At 33.6% G+C, this 22,202-nt stretch overlaps 1 long non-coding RNA gene across 1 annotated transcript; it reads left to right on the top strand.

Annotated features, from left to right (window-relative positions):
• The first annotated feature begins 3,397 nt into the window (after window positions 1-3,397).
• LOC132726724 (uncharacterized) lies at window positions 3,398-21,280 on the top strand. Its single transcript, XR_009625241.1, has 4 exons — window positions 3,398-3,885; window positions 12,149-12,236; window positions 20,006-20,176; window positions 21,183-21,280. It is a non-coding gene; the product is annotated as an uncharacterized LOC132726724 (long non-coding RNA).
• The last annotated feature ends 922 nt before the right edge of the window (window positions 21,281-22,202 follow it).

Genomic DNA, 22,202 nt, shown 5'->3' with positions numbered 1-22,202 from the left:
TCCATTGACAGATAGTTGTATATATCAGAACAAGTGTGATCTATTGACAGATAGCTGTATTATCAGAACAAGTGTGATCCATTGACAGATAGTTGTATATATCAGAACAAGTGTGATCCATTGACAGATAGTTGTATATATCAGAACAAGTGTGATCCATTGACAGATAGTTGTATATATCAGAACAAGTGTGATCAATTGACAGATGTTGTATATATCAGAACAAGTGTGATCCATTGACAGACAGTTGTATATATCAGAACAAGTGTGGTCCATTGACAGATAGCTGTAGTTATCAGAACAAGTGTGATCCATTGACAGATAGTTGTATATATCAGAACAAGTGTGATCCATTGACAGATGGTTGTATATATCAGAACAAGTGTGATCCATTGACAGATAGTTGTATATATCAGAACAAGTGTGATCCATTGACAGATAGTTATATATATCAGAACAAGTGTGATCCATTGACAGATAGTTGTATATATCAGAACAAGTGTGATCCATTGACAGATAGTTGTATATATCAGAACAAGTGCGATCCATTGACAGATAGTTGTATATATCAGAACAAGTGTGATCCATTGACAGATAGTTGTATATATCAGAACAAGTGTGATCCATTGACAGATAGTTGTATATATCAGAACAAGTGTGATCCATTGACAGATAGTTATATATATCAGAACAAGTGTGATCCATTGACAGATAGTTGTATATATCAGAACGAGTGTGATCCATTGACAGATAGCTGTATATATCAGAACAAGTGTGATCCATTGACAGATAGTTGTATATATCAGAACAAGTGTGATCCATTGACAGATAGTTGTATATATCAGAACAAGTGTGATCCATTGACAGATAGCTGTATATATATATCAGAACAAGTGTGATCCATTGACAGATAGTTGTATATATCAGAAAAAGTGTGATCCATTGACAGATAGTTATATATATCAGGACAAGAGTGATCCATTGACAGATAGTTGTATATATCAGACCAAGAGGAGGCAGAAAGACTTATGGAGAAACTGTCAAGTTAACCTAGAGGGGAAAAGGTGAAAAACTACATAAAAATATCATTATGATTAAAATTTTACAGTGTACTGTAGATGCACAGTTTTGACAATAGTCCTACTGTCTTACTCTGTGACCATTTAACTCTGTTAAAGATTTTACATTTAGCATTGTATCTCATTGACTTAATTCGTGTTAGGGTTTTTAAACCTAAATATCTTAAATGGAAGTATCAATCTTTCATTCTTGACAATACCATTCACCATTTTAATAATAAGTACTGACAGTTCAGCCCATAATCAGAAGACACGGATGTGCTGGCTGATTTTTGGTCTACAATCATCTCGTGGATTGATTTTAGTTCAGAGACTAACTTATTATATATAGAAATATTGTTATATCATATACATGTAAGTAAATGATACATGATGATGATTATCAAAATAATGAATCTTTAATTTGATTATATCTAGAATATCCTTTAATTCCAACTTTTTATTCTTTCTATAGAGGCACAGTACAGAGACTGGTCAAATTTTCCAGCTGGGTGGAAATCATATAGGAACTTGGATGAAGTAATATAATTTTTTGTTGCATTATATTATTATATATGAATATTTTAAAGAAAATCATGGATTAAATAAATTTCTGGACTGTGGAGTGCATAAAAAGCCTTTGTCTGTCTATCAGTCACATTGTAGATTGACAAAACAGTGGATTAAAAATAGAACTGATAATATTATTGTACTGGTCAGACCCTTCATCACAGAGTTATGGCCCTTGATTGTGCATATATAATAGTATCAGTTTCCACTCTTCTTCTCTATATAAACTACTGGCAGAAATTCAACACAACTTTATGGGAACCATTAATACAAAGATGAAATGCGCATTATTGTCGCCTTGTTCAAGTCAGACTGTTAAAGACAGAAATATGCTGATAAGCTTTGTTGATTGCCATTAATTATATCATCAAAACTTAAGATTTTGCGTGCAAGTGACTACAGTTCATTCAAAGACAGCAGCCATGTTGATAGTCACTAAGAGTTGATTACATCATTTAGCATGTGCGCTCATTCACTTACCTATTATGTATAAATAATGTCAAGTAGAAATCAGCTAAAATTGCATAGTGATCTAAATCTTGCCATAATTGCGTTGAAATACCCTAGATATTTTTACTATATATAGTAACATAGGTATTAATGAAATGTAAAACTTTATATAGGTAAGCTAAATAGCTAGAAACTAAAGGGAATTAACTGTTTTTAGCTCAACTATACGAAGAACATATATATGGTGAGCTGTCCTACTCGCCCCGGCGTCCGCGCCCAGATTTCAGATTAAAGTTTCGGTGCAGTAAAATATTTTTTACTATAACGTTTTCATTTCTTAAGGTATCAACTCCATACTTCAAATATACGTTCCTTATCATCAACCACATCTTATGTGATAAGGTTCATAACTCTAGCACCAATATTTTACCAGATTTATCTCCCCTTGAACTTAGAATTTTCCTTTAAAAATATTATTTTTACTGTAACCTATTTATTTCTTAAAGATCCTGTATGTTTTGTGATTGATATTGTTACTGTGTGTATACCACACTTGCAAAAGTTTATATATGTATATAATTATGCAAATAAAACAATTTTCAAACATCGAAGAATATGTAAAATGTGTACTGCAAATATTTGTGCACATTATATGTAATCAATAAATTGCATGCATTCATTTCTTATTGGAAAATTTGACTAAGAATTTATAGAAAATAACTTTCTAATTACCTCCCTTTATTTACATGAAATGTTAAATTGGGTAATATCGTTATAAATAATGCTTATTGGAACTTACAATATTGACAAATCTTAATTTGAGGATCATATTTTTGATATAAAACCATGAAAAAATTGTGTTACAGGATCTTTAAGGGATCAACTTCATACTTCAAATATATGTTCCTTATCATTAACCACATGTAACATGGCAAGGTTCATAACTCTGACATCAATAATACAAGAATTATCTACCCATGAACTTTTTTTACTTGAAAAATGTTATTTTTCTATAACTTCTTTAGTTTAAACGGTATCTACCTCAAACTTCAATTGCATATTCCTTATCATCAATTACATCTTATGTGATAAGGATCATAACATTTCAATCAATATTTTCAGATTTATCTCCACTTGAACTTTGGATTTTTTTTTAAAGAAATATTATAACTTCTTTACTTTTTAAGGTATCTACTTTAAACTTCAAATATATATTTCTTATCATTACACACATGTTGTGTGACAAGGTTCATAACTCTATTTCCATAATTTTCCCCCTTGAACTTGGAAGCTCAACTCATAAAACACTGGACGCAGTAAGGAAGACAAAACTATGAAAAAAATCAATTATGTATAATAATGTATTAAGTTTTAGTACCATCTATACTTGGTAGTTGAAAACCTGGTTTTCCTTGCATTGCGGCGCTTCTTGTATAACAATGATTATGTCACATTTCAGGAAATTTTTTAAGCAACTTTCTTACATTGAGTAGATTTATAGGCCATTGGTGTTTTATGACAATATGTTTGTTTCTTTGAATGTCAGAAAAAATGCATAAACGCTACGTTACCAACAATTTGTAAATAAATAATTATTGAATAAATATTTTGAAATATTTTTGTGCACATCAAGAAACAAAAATGCTACCCTTTGAGAGTAGAAATGTCTGAAATGATATGATCTTAAATCATAAAATGTGTATTTGTTTCAGATATTACGTAGCCGAAGGTCTCCGTATTTACTCACAGGACACATGGAAACAAGTGATGGGAGAGCAGGGGAAACAACTGGTACATCGGACAAGTGGTAAGTCACACTCAATCTGCTCTTTCTTGCTGTTTAACTAAACAATATTACTGAACTTTATACACCAGTTTAAAAAACGGGACATAATATAGGAACGCCTGGCGAGCAGGGGGATGGAGTGTGGGTGGCATCCACTTTTGTCTGGAGCATATCTCTTCACAAATAGGGAGACTTTAATGAAACTTCATTTAAATGTTTACCACTATAAGAACCCATGTCACACACATGAACCAATTCTCTAGGTCAAGGTCACACTTAGAGGTAATTGGAAAATGCTTGTCCGCAAAAAACTTCTGCATGCATTTAAGGATTCAATATAACTTGGCATAAATTTTAACCATTATGAGGCGTAGTGTCGCACCAAAAAATTCAGGTCCTTGCGGCCATATTAAGGACACACATAGAGGTCAGAGTTCAGATAAAAATATGATGATGTGTATTTGGACCATTTTGACATCGTTAATTGAGGGATTGTTACACAAATAGTCATTATCATGCCTAAAGCTGTGATACATGTAATTTAAGTCAATATATGGAAGGTCAAGGTCACTTAAGATGATGAAATATCCAGATTCTGTCTGGAGCATATCTCTAACTTACTTTATAGAACTGTTAACCACCAGGAAAACATATTGCTCCACACATGATCAAGGTCACTAGGTCAAAGATCAAGACCACACTTAGAGCTAATTTAAAAACGCTTGTCTGGAGAAAACGTTTAGTTTCATAGGGAGTTTTTTAACATAACTTGGCACAAATGTGCACCATTGTAAGGTGTAGTGTTTCGCAAAAAAAAGTCAAGTCCCTGAAATAAAGTTCACACATAGAGGTCAAAGGTCACATTTAGATTTTTTAGCTCGACTATTTGATTAGAATAAGTAGAGCTATTGTAGTCAATTGAGTGTCGGCGTCTGCATAACCACTTATTTTAAAGTTTTTGTAATACCTCAAATATTTTCAAAGTCCATTGACATATGGCTTTGAAACTTTGCACACTTGTTCACCATTATGACCCCAACCTGTAGACAGAAGGAGGTAACTGTATCAAGCATTTTGACAAAATTATGCCCCTTTTATCATCTTAGAATTTAAGTGACAATTTTTGTAATACCTCAAATATTTTCAAAGTCCATTGACATATGGCTTTGAAGCTATGCACACTTATTCATCATCATTACCCCAATCTGTAGACAGGAGGAGGTAACTGTATCAATCATTTTTTTTGCAAAATAATGCCCTTTTTTCCACTTAAAATTTATGTTTGTTTGCATACCACCTCAGATAATTTCATAATCTATTGACATCTGGCTTTGAAAGAATTTGAAATTTTATACTCATCATTGAGAGCATAATAGGACTCTCTTCAAGGCCTATAACTGTAACATGGATTTAAAGAGAAAATGTTTTGCCCTTTTGTTAACTTAGAATATTTTACATTATCAAGGCTTTTTTTACTATCAAGCACTAAGAAAAGTCCAGCGTTGCTGTCCTACCGACAGCTCTTGTTTGAAAAAAAACAACAAAAAAACAATCCTACATGCATTGAGTGACTTTAATATTATGATTTTTATCATTGTGAGGCTGAGTGTTGTGCAAAAATTCAGGTCCCTGCAATCAAGTTCAAGGTCACACATAATACAGACGAGATAAAATTTCAGATGAAAATACAAATTATTTATAGGGACCAACTTGCTTGCCACTCTTCTTATTGCCCACATTTGTGACAGGCATATTTAGTGACAATGTTCACCCTTGTTGCATTTAATAATGCAGGGCATGGGTAAAAGTTTTCAGGATTTTTTGAAGAGTTTTATTGCTCTTTAAAATTTTTGTTATAAAATTGATGAAACAATGAAGATTTTTTTCATATTCTTAGGTTCTGTCAATGTATACTGTATAAGTGAATATTCTTACATCACAAAATGTTTTTGAATGTAAGAAAACAGACTTTTTGCATGCGGAAATATTTGCGAAAGTACAATTTCCAGAACTCCTGGTAATATTAGTAAATGTTTAGGTCGCCAATACATTATGAACCTTTTTCATTATTATTTCTTTGTATGAAAAATTAAATGAACATTAAATCATGTTTAATGTTTGCTTGGATATAACAAGATGTTATTTTTAAAGTGATATATTTACATAGTAATCTGTACACCGGTGTTATGGTATATTTACATAGTAATCTGTACACCGGTGTAATGGTATATTTACATAGTAATCTGTACACCGGTGTAATGGTATATTTACATAGTAATCTGTACACCGGTGTAATGGTATATTTACATAGTAATCTGTACACCGGTGTAATGGTATATTTACATAGTAATCTGTACACCGGTGTAATGGTATATTTACATAGTAATCTGTACACCGGTGTAATGGTATATTTTACATAGTAATCTGTGCACCGGTGTAATGGTATATTACATAGTAATATGTGCACCGGTGTAATGGTATATTTACATAGTAATCTGTGCACCGGTGTAATGGTATATTTACATAGTAATCTGTACACCGGTGTAATGGTATATTTACATGTACACCGGTGTAATGGTATATTTACATAGTAATCTGTGCACCGGTGTAATGGTATATTTACATAGTAATCTGTGCACAGGTGTAATGGTATATTTACATGTACACCGGTGTAATGGTATATTTACATAGTAATCTGTACACCGGTGTAATGGTATATTTACATGTTCACCGGTGTTATGGTATATTTACATAGTAAATCTGTGCACCGGTGTAATGGTATATTTACATAGTAATCTGTACACCGGTGTAATGGTATATTTACATAGTAATCTGTACACCGGTGTAATGGTATATTTACATAGTACTCTGTACACCGGTGTAATGGTATATTTACATAGTAATCTGTACACCGGTGTAATGGTATATTTACATAGTAATCTGTACACCGGTGTAATGGTATATTTACATAGTAATCTGTGCACCGGTGTAATGGTATATTTACATAGTAATCTGTGCACCGGTGTAATGGTATATTTACATAGTAATCTGTGCACCGGTGTAATGGTATATTTACATAGTAATCTGTACACCGGTGTAATGGTATATTTACATGTACACCGGTGTAATGGTATATTTACATAGTAATCTGTGCACCGGTGTAATGGTATATTTACATAGTAATCTGTGCACAGGTGTAATGGTATATTTACATGTACACCGGTGTAATGGTATATTTACATAGTAATCTGTACACCGGTGTAATGGTATATTTACATGTACACCGGTGTTATGGTATATTTACATAGTAATCTGTGCACCGGTGTAATGGTATATTTACATAGTAATCTGTGCACCGGTGTAATGGTATATTTACATAGTAATCTGTGCACCGGTGTAATGGTATATTTACATAGTAATCTGTGCACCGGTGTAATGGTATATTTACATAGTAATCTGTATACCGGTGTAATGATATATTTACATAGTAATCTGTACACCGGTGTAATGATATATTTACATAGTAATCTGTACACCGGTGTAATGGTATATTTACATAGTAATCTGTGCACCGGTGTAATGGTATATTTACATAGTAATCTGTACACCGGTGTAATGGTATATTTACATAGTAATCTGTGCACCGGTGTAATGGTATATAACATAGTAATCTGTACACCGGTGTAATGGTATATTTACATAGTAATCTGTGCACCGGTGTAATGGTATATTTACATAGTAATCTGTGCACCGGTGTAATGGTATATTTACATAGTAATCTGTGCACCGGTGTAATGGTATATTTACATAGTAATCTGTGCACCGGTGTAATGGTATATTTACATAGTAATCTGTGCACAGGTGTAATGGTATATTTACATAGTAATCTGTGCACCCGTGTAATGGTATATTTACATAGTAATCTGTACACCGGTGTAATGGTATATTTACATGTACACCCGGTGAACCTGTACACGTAATGGTATATTTACATAGTAATCTGTGCACCGGTGTAATGGTATATTTACATAGTAATCTGTACACCGGTGTAATGGTATATTTACATGTACACGGTGTAATGTATATTTACATAGTAATCTGTGCACCGGTGTAATGGTATATTTACATAGTAATCTGTACACAAAACCGGTGTAATGGTATATTTACATAGTAATCTGTACACCGGTGTAATGGTGGTATTTACATAGTAATCTGTGCACCGTTGTAATGGTATATTTACATAGTAATCTGTACACCGGTGTAATGGTATATTTACATAGTAATCTGTACACCGGTGTAATGGTATATTTACATAGTAATCTGTGCACCGTTGTAATGGTATATTTACATAGTAATCTGTGCACCGGTTGTAATGGTAAAAATGATGAATCAGAATGGCCATCTATGACTTTACTAAAGTTGATGTAACTTTTTTACCGGCTCGATTATTTTACTTAAGTTGATGTCACTTTTAACGTGATATATTTACATAGTAATCTGTACACCGGTGTAATGGTAAAATGATGAATCAGCATTTGGGCCGCAATTTCCATGTTGCAAAAAAAATTGACCATTATACAGTAAATACAGTATACATAATATTAACGATGGGCAGTTCAGATTCCAAAAGAAGATAAATTTTACATTACAAATTTAGAACTAGAATGGATAATTTCATTTCCCTGTCTCACAACATTATTTCTCTATTATTGGCATGTGTCACTCCATTTACTCCTTTTATTAAAAATAAATTTTTGGAAGGGAGAGATCCCTCGGGTTACAACAGAAAACAAAAAAGTTTTTAAAAAATTTGCAGATTTGAATTTTATTACAAGGTAAATTTTGTTCAAGAGAGGATAATAGAAAGGTTAAACATCTCTCATGTCCCTAAGCACACTTCTGGATGTCCCAATGATTTAATAAAAAATATTAGAAAATATTTTAATAAAATCTGAAATAAAAATAAATATTGTTTAATCTTTACAATTTTTATGCCTTGATGTATCATCAGTATACAAATTGTAGTATGTATTATTCTTGATATATACATATACTTGATATACATGTATACTTGATATACATGTACTTACATTGTCCTGTGACACCTGTTCAACATTGGTTTAGAAGACAGAGTGTGATCACTTAATTTGGAAGAGGCCTTGACCTCTTGATTTTCGGAAGAATTATCACTACAATTGCTAATTTGGGAAGTAAATAAGCAGGTTAAAGATTTTAAAGAAAATTTCAATTGGGAAGAGGCCTTTTATCGGAGTCTGTTAAAAAAGAATGAAAATCACTGTTGATGTATTGTTTTTGTTTATCTACCTTTCAGTCAATACATGTTATTATGCCCCCATTTTGAAAAAAAGGGGGTATATTGCTTTGCACTTGTCGGTCCGTCGGTCCGTAGACCAAATGGTTTCCGAGTGATAACTAAAGAACCCTTAGGCCTAGGAACTTCAAACTTGGTATGGTGATTGGTCATGACCAGTAGATGACCCCTATTGATTTTGGGGTCAAGGGGTCAAAGGTCAAGGTCACATTGACCTTGAAAGCAAAAACGGTTTCCGATCAATAACTAAAGAACCTTAAGGCCTAGGAACTTCAAACTTGGTATGGTGATTGGTCATGACCAGTAGATGACACCCCTATTGATTTTGGGTCAAGGGGTCAAAGGTCAAGGTCACATTGACCTTTGAAAGCAAAAACGGTTTCCGATCAATAACTAAAGAACCTTAAGGCCTAGGAACTTCAAACTTGGTATGGTGATTGGTCATGACCAGTAGATGACCCTATTCATTTTGGGGTCAAGGGGTCAAAGGTCAAGGTCACATTGACCTTGAAAGCAAAAACAGTTTTCCGATCAATAACTAAAGAACCTTAGGCCTAGGAACTTCAAACTTGGTATGGTGATTGGTCATGACCAGTAGATGACCCCTATTGATTTTGGAGTCAAGGGGTCAAAGGTCAAGGTCACATTGACCTTGAAAGCAAAAAACGGTTTCCGATCAATAACTAAAGAACCTTAAGGCCTAGGAACTTCAAACTTGGTATGGTGATTGGTCATGACCAGTAGATGACCCCTATTGATTTTGGAGTCAAGGGTCAAAGGTCAAGGTCACATTGACCTTGAAAGCAAAAACGGTTTCCGATCAATAACTAAAGAACCTTAAGGCCTAGGAACTTCAAAAACTTGGTATGGTGATTGGTCATGACCAGTAGATACCCCTATTGATTTTGGGGTCAAGGGGTCAAAGGTCAAGGTCACATTGACCTTGAAAGCAAAAACGGTTTCCGATCAATAACTAAAGAACCTTAAGGCCTAGGAACTTCAAACTTGGTATGGTGATTGGTCATGACCAGTAGATGACCCCTATTGATTTTGGGGTCAAGGGGTCAAAGGTCAAGGTCACATTTACCTTAAAAGCAAAAACAGTTTCCGATCAATAACTAAAGAACCTTAAGGCCTAGGAACTTCAAACTTGGTATGGTGATTGGTCATGATCAGTAGATGACCCCTATTGATTTTGGGGTCAAGGGGTCAAAGGTCAAGGTCACATTGACCTTGTAAGCAAAAAACGGTTTCTGATCAATAACTAAAGAACCTTAAGGCCTAGGAACTTCAAACTTGGTATGGTGATTGGTCATGATCAGTAGATGACCCCTATTGATTTTGGGGTCAAGGGGTCAAAGGTCAAGGTCACATTGACCTTGTAGGTAAAAACGGTTTCCGATCAATAACTAAAGAACCTTAAGGCCTAGGAACTTCAAACTTGGTATGGTGATTGGTCATGATCAGTAGATGACCCGTATAGATTTTGGGGTCAAGGGGTCAAAGGTCAAGGTCACATTGACCTTTTAAAATTATAAACGGTTTCTGATCAATAACAAAAGAACCCTTAGGCCTAGGAACTTCAAACTTGGTATGGTGATTGGTTATGACCAATCAGATGACCCCTATTGATTTTGGCGTTAAGGGGTCAAAGGTCAAGGTCACATTGACCTTGTAGGTAAAAACGGTTTCCGATCAATAATGAAAGAACCCTTAGGCCTAGGGACTTCAAACTTGAGATGGTGATTGGTCATGATCAGTAGATGACCCCTATTGATTTTGGGGTCTAGGGTCAAAGGTCAAGGTCACATTGACCTCTTAGGTAAAAACGGTTTCCGATCAATAACTAAAAAACCCTTAGGCCTAGGAACTTCAAACTTGGTATGGTGATTGGTCATGACCAGCAGATGACCCCTATTGATTTTGGGGTTAAGGGGGTTAAAGGGCAAGGTCACATTGACCTTGTAGGTAAAAATGCTTTCCGATCAATAACTTAAGAACCCTTATGCCTAGGAACTTCAAACTTGGTATGGTGATTGGTCATGACCAGCAGATGACCTATTGATTTTGGGGTCAAGGGGTCAAAGGTCAAGGTCACATTGACCTTGTAGGTAAAAACGGTTTTCCGATCAATTTACTAAAAAAACGCTTAGGCCTAGGAACTTCAAACTTTGTGTGATGATTGGTCATGACCAGCAGATGACCCCTATTTGAGTTTAAGGTGAAGGGGTCAAGGTCACATTGACCTTTAAGTAAAAAAACGGTTTCTGATCAATAACTCAAGAACGCTTAAGCCTAGGAACTTGGTATTGTGATTTTGTCATGACCAGCAGATTACTCCTATTGATTTTGGGATCAAGGGGTCAAAGGTCAAGGTCACAATGACCTTGTAAGTAAAAACGGTTTCTGATCAATAACTAAAGAACGCTTCGGCCTAGAAACTTCAAACTTGGCATGGTGATTGGTCATGACCAGCAGATGACCCCTATTGATTTTGGGGTCAAAGGTCAAGGTCACATTGACCTTGTATGTTAAAACGGTTTCCGATCAATAATAAGAGAACCCTTAGGCCTAAGAACTTCAAACGTGGCATGGTGATTGGTCATGACCAGCAGAAGACCCCTATTGATTTTGGGGTCAAGGGGTCAAAGGTCAAGGTCACATTGACCTTGTAGGTAAAAACGGTTTCTGATCAATTTACTAAAAACGCCTAGGCCTAGGAACTTCAAACTTTGTATGATGATTGGTCGTGACCAACAGATGACCCCTATTGAGTTTTGGGTCAAGGGGTCAAAGGTCAAGGTCATGACCAGTAGATACTTTATAACCCTTATTAATTGTTTGATCACTGGGTCAAAAGTCATGCATAATAACCTTATCACATGACTAATTGGCTGCTGATAGGGGGCATACATGTTTTACAAACATATCTTGTTTACTTTAACTTTAAAGGTTGACTAATACATATATATAGAAGGGATATGGGCAGACAACCATGCTGTGAGAGAAGCTGCCAGTGCATGTATTGCAAAATTTGGAGGTAAATATCAATCTCTGATTTAATCTCTTCATATCACTTGACTTATACCAGTTTAGGCTCAAATCCTGACTGAATGTACGTTATACCATGTGGCCGTCTCATGGCCAACTCATGCCTGAAATAATTGCACAATTGGGCACTTGAGGAATTCTTTTCAGCAGTAAAGCTGTGTCTTAAAACACAATGTCTGGTAGACAATATCCATTTTGCAAAACATGAAAATCTTTTTAGAAGTGGGAATGGCAATGTCTTAGTTATTAGAGCCAAAATGAGTGTATAGGCTTGAATATTTTATGGTAAATGGTTAAACAAAACATTTAACAGTTGACAGGTGAATGTAATAAATAGCAGCTCAGTCACTTACCGTGAAACTCCTAATAAACGCCCCTATCCTAATAAAGGCCCCCAAGCTTTTTGATATGGAAAAAATCTACTCATCTATGCTGAACTCATGAGTAAATCCATAATTTTATTTGAATCATTCAGAATCCATTTTATTTTTAAGTAAACACAAAAATATATCATATGAACTTTAAAACCTTAACGATTTTAATGCTATTACATACACTTGCTAACACTAAATGTATTTACAATGATTTTTGGATTTAGGAAAAAAAGTGTTTTAACCCATTACGTTATATACACGCCTTTTAACGCCTTTTTCACCTCCCCCCTTTTTGTTGTCTCAAATGGTGAAAAAATGCCTTATTTAGGCCCCCAACACTTGTTTTTGTTTGAGAAATGTTTTAAAAAAAGTGACCTCTTTTTTGGAGTGGCCCCCAACCAAAAGATACACCAGGGGGTTGCCAGAAGGGGATGTGCCCCCTTCTGTTTGGGGGGTTTGAAGGGGGCGTACTCCCCCTCATCACCAAGAAAATTTTGGACTTGTGAGAGGCTATAAATGACCCCAGATTGATCATAAGGTAACGTGTTACTGTAACCAACGCTGAAAAGCATTTGACTCTATCTCAATCCATTGAGAAGTTGCAGCATTTTAAAATCAATTTTGATGGAAAAAATCAACGCAAAATAGTGATTTTTGGCAATTTTGAGATGTCCCTTCGTTGCCATGGTAACAGAAAATTTAAGCCTGAGCATGTTGTTGCAAGGGCAATGGTCCAGTCAACATTGTGCCAAGTTTGATTAGTGTTGAAGCAGTTTTAATAGTATTATAGCAATTTGAACTTGTAACGGGAGACTTTTCAATGAAAACAGCCATTTTTCACAAAATGCTCATGAAGTAATGGGTTAATAATAGCCCCCTCTTTTAAAAAATGTTTAGCCCCCGGGGGCGTTTAATAGGAAATTTACGGTATATCATATTTCTACTTTTGATACTTAATTACCAAATATTGTGCTGTGAAAACTTGTCTGATGTTCAGGTATAGTAAAAATCACTAAATTCAGATCAGCACTAATTTCAAAGGTCTTGCATACAACATAACAACATAGTTTCCAACCAAAATATTATAAATCTGAAAGTGAATTACTGATAAATAACAACATTATTTCTCAATAAAAAAAGTTCTGGTATTCATGAAAATTGTGTGTGTGTCGGAAACAACTATTAGTGTTTGTAGAAAAAATGATTTCATGTTATAATGGCAGACGGACCTATTGCAGTCAGTACTATTCAGCCAATACATAAAAAGGAAGGTGAAACAGCATTGACTCCAAAATAAGTGGGTCATTTTGAAAAATTAGACCAAACACAATTTTTTTATTTTGCCCTTATTACATGTAAAGGGGCATCTGTTGCTAAGTGGTTAAGAATGTTGACTACATACTACTTGCCCCTCTTGCTATGGGTTTGAATCTCATCACCACCTTTGAATTCTTTCATGTGAAGAAGCTATCCATATAGCTTATGGAACCTTGGTGGTTCTTGTCAGGTTCCCTTTGGTGCCTAAAATAATACACTGAGTGGCACCTCAAGAAAAGCTGGAAAGTCGCCATGTAACCTCTAAAGCATATAGAGGCTATTCGTTGCCAAAAATCCAGCCTTTTAAACTTGACAATGCATACTTCGGTTCTACTAAACAGATTAGTAAAAATCTAATTGTCGATCCGAGAGTTACATACTGCACTGGTATGTAGCATTTTTATTACCTCTATTTGATAAAATGAAAGCTGTTAACATGCAACTTAGATAAATTGCAAACTGTATTTATAAATGTATAACTTCAAATTTGCGACATGTAGAAATGTAAACGATAGAACGTACACAATACGTTTAACGCTGTGCATCATGACATTGAGAATGGAACTGCATCAACTTGACATACTCAGATTTACAACACCACGCTATCCTTTTACATTCTAACGCGATAAACATTTGTAAACGATTTTGCAACTTCCATATATGGAATTATCACGGAAATAAGCGAAAATTAATAGGCGGAGCCAATTTCACGAAAGCAGAATATAAAAAGAGGTAACTCTTGCTGGTACAAAAATATTTCAAATTATATAGAAACTGTTACATCTATCTTGACTTTGAACATCCTCTGATTTTTTTAAAACGTATTCTAGTACAGTATATTCAAGTAAAGCAAAATTAGTTAAGATATAATGTAAAAATGTAACAACGTATATACTGATAATGAGCATAATAATATGCAAAAACTAAAGTTGGTGAAATAAAATAAGGAAATGTTTCCCATATATAATGACACACATCACTAATCATTGATATTAAAGATAGGGTTTTGTGAGCCACGGCAATACTCTACAGCGTATCTTTTTTTTTACCTTCAGCAAATAATATTAGAATGCGATACATGGATCACGAATAAAGAGAACTGAACAATAAGCCTGTGCCTTCATTCTTTAAAGGACTATGAAAAACTCCTATTTTTGACCAAGTGTATAACCTCGAAACAATGCAAAGTTTACTATCGATAATTCCGTTGTATAACCAAAATTTGTGAATTTGTCCCATTTTGATGTTGAAATAAATATTCAGTGTATCCTGGCAACTCTGTTCACCTCCATTGGGAGGTATTTTGAGTCAAAGGATGTGATTTAGCCTTTTATTGTTAAATATGTGTAAGCTGGCGTAGGTTAAGGTCTTTTTATGCATTGTGCTGAATCAATAGCACCTCTAAAATATGTGTATACATGCTGTCATTAGCTGTTACCTAGATTTGCTGTCTAGATTTGCTGTCTATATGATCAAAACAGAGAACTTCTTTCATTTACATGAAATACTACACAGAATATTTATTAAGTTTTGTAATTGATGGCTTTCTAAGAGATAAAATAAACAAGGTATACATAAATTGATAATCAACATACATACATTTGGACATTTAATTTTTACTTATTGAAAAACAAAATGGGGAAAATGGGAAAATATAAGGTAAAAATAAAAAGTTATGTACGAAAGGGTACATACAACTTTGGTTATAATTTTACTATCGTTAAAGGTTTTTTTTCTTGTCAAGTCGTACGCTAGAATTAAGGTTACTAATATAATAGTACTACTAGGAAAGACAACAGCCAGAATTTGGTCTGTATTAGTAATTACTCCTATCAAAATCTTTATCAGATGTTGACTTGAAATTTTGAAAGTGGTAAGGTAGCAGCTTAACTGTAAATGTTACTCATTCCTATGCAAATTGGAATACCATCAGTAAAAATTATTTGTCGTTGAATATAGTCTTTTCAATCGTTTACACTTCCTTGAAAAATATTTAACCTCAGACAGTATGTAACCTGGTGTTTTTGGTGTTTCTTTTAAGTTTCTTTTTTCCAGGAAATGTGGTGTCTACAATGTTTTAAAACTTATATGCCTATATTCTTAAAAGTCCACTGATGTTGATTGTAGGCAATCATGCAAGTGAATTATGTTAAGTAACTAAACACCTAAAAGGTATGATAAACGGAAAATACGCCGCTTCCTGTCGCCGACGGTAAATACCGAAAATGAGCGGAAAACACGTTTATTTACGATGATTTAGTGGGTGGGGAAATGGACGGAGCTTATTTTATCTCCTATTGAAAAACGTGTAAAGCTGGATTATGCTGATCTGAATCATGATGGTTTGACAGTGTAAAGCTAAGAATGTAACTTTTGTTTTGAGTGTTCGAACACTTGGTATTGCTACTATCAGTTAATGTTATGTCGTTTAACAAAATGTATTTTGTTGAAATGCATGTTTTTCAATTTTAAATCGGCAAACTCAATCCAAGAATGCAACATTGGAGTTTTACATACAAAGAAATACAATTGTATTTTTTTCCATTAACAAACTGTTCAACTCAGATCAACAAGGCTGGATTTTTGGCAACGAATAGCCTCCATAAAAGCATTGGTGCAATGTAAAACCCAACATAAATAATTACATATAGATTTTTAGCTCGACTATTCGAAGAATATGAGAGCTATTGTAGTCGCCCCGGCGTCGGCGTCAGCGTCCGCGTCGGCGTCTGCGTTGGTTAAAGTTTTTTGTAAAGTCAAATATCTCAATTATTACTTGAGTTATTCAATTGAAACTTACAATACTTATTTATAGTAACAAGGTACATCAGATTGACAAGTTGGATAACTATGCCTACAATATTGACAGAATTATGCCCCTTTTTAACTTAGAAATTTTGGTTAAAGTTTTTTATCTCAATTATTGCTTGAGATATTCAATTGAAATTTAAAATACTTTTTTTATAGTAACAATGTACATCAGTTTGCAAAATTGCATATCTCTGCCTGCAATATTTGCAGAATTATTTGCCCCTTTGAAACTTAGAAATTTTGGTTAAAGGTTACAGGTCTTCAAAAATATTTACTTGAAACTTTACACAATCATGCACATTAGGGTCATAATTGGAGGGTCATAATTGTATGTCACTGACCAAGTTCCATAACCCTATCTTACATTAAGGCTGATTCATATCCCCTTTTCTACTTAGTCTCTTGGTTAATGTTTACATGCAAGTTATACATATCTCAATAACTATTAAAGATATTTATTTAAAATTTCACATATGCATTTAGGGTCATAATTGAAGGTCACTGACAAAGATCCATTATTCTATCTTGCATTTAGGCTGATTTTTCTCCCCTTTTTTCAACTTAGAAATTCATGGTAAAGTTTTTGCTTGTAAGCAGTTATCTCAATAACTACTGAAGGGTTTGTGCCTTTTTTGGGACAAATTTATGCATTCATAATGATAAAGCAGTGATTTACTTGATAAAACATCTTAATAACAAGCCTTTGTACCTTTTCTGTCAAATTTATGTATTCATAGGTAATTAGTATTATTATACTCAATAAAACACCCTTGTGACATTACCTTCCAAATAGTCAAGCCAATACTGAATAATTAGACTCTCTCTAAGGCCTATTACATGAATTTATAAAAAAAATTAGCCCTTTTGTGAACTTAAAAAAATTAACATTATCAAGGCTCTTTTACTATCAAGCACTTAGAATAGTCGAGCGTGCTGTCCTACTGACAGCTCTTGTTATAATTCTCATCATGTTAAAAACGCAAATAGTTGACAAATAGAGTGAAAGATCCTGTAACACAATTTTTTCATGGTTTTATTTTGTAAATATGATGCTCAAATTAAGATTTGTCAATATGGCAACTTCCAATAAAGATATTACGGAATTTAACATTTCATGTAAATAAAGGGAGATTATAAATTGGAAATTTATTTTCTATCAATTCTAAATAAGAAACGAATGCATATAATTTATTGATGACATATACATTGTATTGTGCACAAATATTTGCAGTACATATTTTTCTTGCATATCAGACTGGCGTTTCCATTAGTTTTACCCATGCCGGAAATTTCATCTGGCATGGGGGTTCCAGATGAGTCGCGTGCTGTAAATCAATGGCACGATAAAGATGACGTCATTTTTACCGTTATGAATGATTTTGTAATTCGTCGCTGTTAAATGAAAGTAGTTACGGTTGTAATGATATAAATTTTCATTGAAAATAAAGATAAAGAATTTAAAATATAATGGAATATGGTAGAATATGCAAGAAAAAATATCTGACATATGTTTGCGGCAAGCCTCGTTACCGCCCAATGGGAGGGTCACCTCGGGACGGATATTCCGATCCGAACCGCAAAATATGACAGATATTATTAATCATATTCTTCGATGTTTAAAAATTGTTTTATTTGCATTATTATATACATATATAATTTCTTGTAAGTGTGGTTCACACACAGTAACAATATCAATCACAAAACATACAGGATCTTTAACAGTTAAACAAGGAAACATAATAGAGCAGCATTTGCAAAGTTTCGATGTGGGGTAGCCCCTATTAGACTCTAAACAGGCAGATATGAAGGGTTAGCATTAAACCAAAGAATTTGTCCAATCTGTAAAACTGGCATTGAAGATGAGAAACATGTTATTTTATATTGTCCAAGGTATGAGGATATTAGGAAAGATTTATTTGCCAAAGCCGAAAATGTAAATGATCAATTTTTAAGGCTGTCTGATGACAATAAATTGTCGTTCATTTTATCCAATACTGAAATTGTAAAGTGTGCTTCAAAATCCTGTTTCAATATTCTTAAAAAGTAGAACTAACTGGTTATATTCCTGAGAACTGTCTCTTATAATGTTAATGTTAATTGTTAAACATTTTATCCAACAAACTGAGAGTCTTACATTATATTATTGAGAAATTGTACTAGTCAGTGTATTTATTAGCCTGATTTTATGGTTAGTAATATTTTAATACTTTTAATCATTAGACAAGGATAAACTCTCGAGGTCTCTTGAAAGGGTAAACATACTCATAGTTAATGATTAGTAACTGATCGTTTTTTTTTATTTTATTTTATTTTTAGGCGAAGACATTATATGTACAGTCACTTAAATTTGAATAATGTTTTATTTTTACTCACAGGTTTTATCTTTCCAATGATGCGAAATAATTTTATCCACATTATGATTTTATAGTTTAAGAATCTATTGTTATTCAGTGTAATTTTACGGGTTTAAGGAAGAGAACATTTTAAGGGTTTTTACTGTAAAGCAATATTACCAGAAACTCTATAAGTATTTTAGAACAAGATTAGCAATAGTTTGTTATTTTAGCAATTTTAAGTTGTAATATGCATATGAATATGCAATGAGAAGAGAGGTAACTCTGTAAGTGACATTGGACATTTTTTGCAGAGTTGCCTCCCTTCCATTAGATTAAAATTTTATGAATGGCAGTACATAATAACTTTTACTTTGTAAAATTATGTCATTGAATTGTTTTATGTTGTTATGTATGGATGAGACTCAAATTAAGAATATATATATATAGTAGTCTACATATATTATCTGTCTTTGACCTTATTAAGGATTTGACAGAATCTGATAATAGGGTATGGTTATAAACGAAATATTTCGTGTGACTGAGAACTCCGTCGTAAAAATGCAAAAGTATTTGAGTACTGAAATCAGTACTTGTTGTCATCTATAGTTAGAAGTAAAATCCACTGTTAAGTGATAACTATTTGAGTGACAGAGTTTAATTAGATCACAAGTTGACAGTGTGAACATAGTAATATTTTGCCAGTCAGTTTATCTGTGCAGTCTGACCAATTATAATAGGCTCGACATATATGAAGGTCTGTTCTGGTAATAAATAATTTAATTTTGTGGTGAAATTGCAACTTAAATTAACTCCAAACATATGATAACAAATATCATTGTTACATTATAATTGTTTTAAAATAAACTTATGTTGAAAAGTTATGTTGAAGAATTTACCTACATATATATTTGTATTTATAGGTGAACAAAGATGTTGTGGACATGTATATTCCAAGGTTGTTAGAGGCTCTTCTAATCTGTTTTAGTGATGACAGCTGGACAGTTAGAGATGGTAAAATGTGAAAATCATACCTGAGTCCTTGCAATAAATTTTCCTGTGGGTATTTGCATGAACTTGACACTTATTTTAGGGTAATAATTGCATATAATTTCCTAGACCAATAAGTTTTGCAGGACATTTTTTTTTCTCACAGAATTATACCTCTCCTAAAACTCTATAGAAAATCATGGTTCAGGCTTTCATTAAAGGCCTGTCTCCACAACCTTTCTTTTATGATTGTTTGGTTAATGGACATGACCCATAACTCTAGTATTGATATTTACGATATGATTTCCCTTGTTTGACTGTCCTTCTGTTTATGTTTTATAGAGCCAGTTTATTCCATTAAGCTCATATAATGTGCAAAGAGTTGTTTACTTTTATCTTTAAATCCATCTACATTATTTTCTTACTTTTAATAATGTTTTCTGGAGAACAAATGAGCCGAGTCACGACAAAACCCAACATAATGCGTTTTGCGACCAGCATGGATCCAGACCAGCCTGCGCATCCGCACAGTCTTGATCAGGATCCATGCTGTTCGCTTACAAACCCTATTACAAGTAGAGAAACTGATAGCGAACAGCATGGATCCTGATCAGACTGCGCAAAATGCTGTTGGTTTTTGTCATGACACGGCTCAAATTATTATTCTGGTTTTAACTTGTTCATTTATTTTAGTAATGAAGCTACACAAATCTTATATTCTTTTTATCACATATCTAAAATAAGAAATGTGAACAGTGAAAAGAAAACACTTTTTCATTGATGCATTTTTAAAGTGTACACTGACATTTCCTGCATCTTTTTTTTGCTATGATTGTATAATGCAAATGATAACACATTTAAAAATATATACACAACCTGTGCATTACCATATTTTAGAGAATCGCAAAAGCAGCACAGCTATGTGATAAATTATAATAATGCACTGTTTATTGTTCAAATTCTTTGTAATTAAATCACTAAGGTTTTTTTCGGCCTTTGTGATTGTATTCCTGCGTATTTGAACTCTACGGTGCATTTTTATGCAACAAGACAATCATAATAGATATTTTCTAAATATAAAATCCAACATAGATCAACTGTATTTTTCAGGTCATCTATACCAGCATTGTATCCACTGTTTTTCAACAATCTACAAGATAATATACCATCAGTGCGGCAGGGGGCGGCCCTTGCTCTCCCAAGTGTTTTATGGTATATACAGTTTTATTCATTCCAAACCTAATACTATTAGCTTAATTATTTATAACTTAAGATCTTTGATGAAGTATTTTATGCTTAGAAACTTTTAAAATGCTATCAGCAAAATATTGTAACCAATTTATCCGCTACAACTACATGAAATGGCTGGAAATTGAGAAGAGGCCTCTGTGGTCAAACAGTTGCGGTCACTAACTTTGAAATCATCTTTACTGCAATGGTTCAAATCCGAACAAGACCTTTATAGCCCTTTCATGTTGGAAAGCTATTTAGCTACTGTACATTAAAGTGGGGTCAGTGGTTGCACACAAGTGCCCAGCTTGATCTGAGAAGAATGCCCAGACGTTTTATTTATCACTTTGAGCAATATCATGGTCATACATGACCAAGACTTTTATTCATTAAAACAATAAAATTATTGTAGAAATAAACAGTTTTATTGATATTGAATTTGTTGTTACAATTTAATTTAGCCTTGCTTTTATGAGAACACACCATTTAATCACATTTTTTGAAATTTTAAAGCAGAAATAGAAAAAATTGGGCCAGTGGAATCTAACAGACTATGGTAGTACATGTTTATTACTGTGGTATTGCCGACTATTTTATTAGGTAAAGTTTTGGGGAATTTCAGTGAAACTTCACATGATTGTTTGTTACCAAGCTTAGTTGTGCATACTCTCTTTATTTTTCTGCTTGATTTTTATGCCCCCGCCATGTAATGGCCGGGGCATATAAAGTTTACCCATATTCCGTCATTTCTGTTTCATTCCGTCATCATGCAGTTTTCCGTTCATTATCTTAGAGTAACGGTTGCACACATTCAACTCGAATGTGACATATGGATATGTCATGAAAAAATACAGGTCAAGTTTGAATTTGGTTATGATACGATGATTTTTGGCAGAGTTA

Source organism: Ruditapes philippinarum, unplaced genomic scaffold (genome assembly GCF_026571515.1).
Source record: "Ruditapes philippinarum isolate M1 unplaced genomic scaffold, ASM2657151v2 ctg7449_1_1_1_1, whole genome shotgun sequence".
NCBI lineage: Eukaryota > Metazoa > Mollusca > Bivalvia > Venerida > Veneridae > Ruditapes > Ruditapes philippinarum.
The sequence above is the reverse complement of the archived record's forward strand: the minus strand, read 5'-3'. Positions and strand labels throughout refer to the sequence as shown.